The following is a 1,545-nucleotide window of genomic DNA, read 5'->3' as shown; positions in this document are numbered from 1 at the left end:
GCGTATGCATGCAAATTTTAACTATGTATAAAATAGAGAACAATGAGGTAAAAATTCACGAACTGCAATTGACACAAGATATATCATGGGAAACCATTTCAGGATAAAGCCCAGCTAGAATGTGAGGTCACTTTTCTCTCTTTCTCTAAATAGAAAATGGTTGTGAGTACAAAGAAGTAAGGCATGTGGCTCATGGGCTACTACAATGCAGAAATCCTCTTTGTTTTCTCTCTCCCCATCCTCCTTGACTACTTTACCCATCTATGGAACAAAATGTAGTAAAAAAGAATGGAACCCCTTTTCTTGGTAATGGCCTAGTTATAATACAGTCTCATAGCCTACTAGTGGTTAATTTTGACTCCTTTGACTCTTAAATAGAGTTACAATATTTCCTCTTCTAGAGTATTCTTTATCATGATCATTTGGCTAGCCCCTTTTCCATGAGTAATGGGGTTTGACATGGAATCCTCTCCAATTATGGTGGTCATAACAGGAAGGTCAACTTATGAGTGGCATAAATTTTGCATATGGACTTTTATTGAGGTGATTCTTGCATCGTTGGAAACGTTTCTGGCATAACAAAGTTTTACTCCGAATAAATGTTATTTAATGCCTCAAAATACTCCTGAAAGGTTCCAAACTTCAATTTGCCAAACTCGGTCCTGCTTGTAGAAATGGTTTTATGATCTAATTCCTCGACTTTTTCCACTCTGAAAGCGTTGAGATAGATGAGAAAAAATATAATGATCCACTCCAAATCAAAAATACAACTCCTAGAAGTAGGAGACGACAACAAATTTAAAGTTCTCAAACTCTCGCAACTATTCCCCATTAGAGGATTTTTGTTTTTTTGTTAATATGAGACATTATTTCTTCATACTCTAGACCAATCTTGCTTATGGAAGAAAGATGAGCTTCTGTCTCCAGTTTTCAAAAATAAACTGCTAGATTTTAGTCACCATACATATTCTTCATTTATGATCACCTTTGTAGATCTTGAAATGCTTCTTTTTGTTTAACAAGCATTGAGTGGGTGAATTTATCTTCCTCCATTTTGTCATGGACCTCCTCTAAGATCTACCTTTTGATATGAAGTTCCTTTTCAAGAGAAGAGTAGCAATATTTATCCCACTGTTTTGAGCTCATTTTTTGTTCCTAGATATATGTTGGAGAGCCTTCAATCCAAGTAATCTAGATCTTATCAATTAAATCCATGAGCAAGGATAATTTTAGGGGCGAATGTTCGCCCTTTGGCGAAATTAAGGGGTTTTAAATTTTTAGTGGGCGAATATATTGTATCATAGTACATTTTTACGAATCACCTCAAATAGCCCACCTTATTTTAAGGGAGAGGGTAAAAAAGGTAAATTTAGCCCTTGAAATTAGGACTTACAACCTTCCATTCGCCCATTTTCAAGAATAGGCTTTATTTAAGTGAATCCATTCGCCCATTTTCAAGAATAGGTTTTATTTAAGTGAATCCTATGGGCCAAATACCATATTTATAAAAGAGGTATGGTAAATTAATAAAAATATAAATAAATG

This window comes from Pinus tabuliformis, chromosome 4_1, assembly GCF_031772625.1.
Source record: "Pinus tabuliformis cultivar Carrire ecotype Pingquan chromosome 4_1, CPIR1, whole genome shotgun sequence".
NCBI lineage: Eukaryota > Viridiplantae > Streptophyta > Pinopsida > Pinales > Pinaceae > Pinus > Pinus tabuliformis.
The sequence above is the reverse complement of the archived record's forward strand: the minus strand, read 5'-3'. Positions refer to the sequence as shown.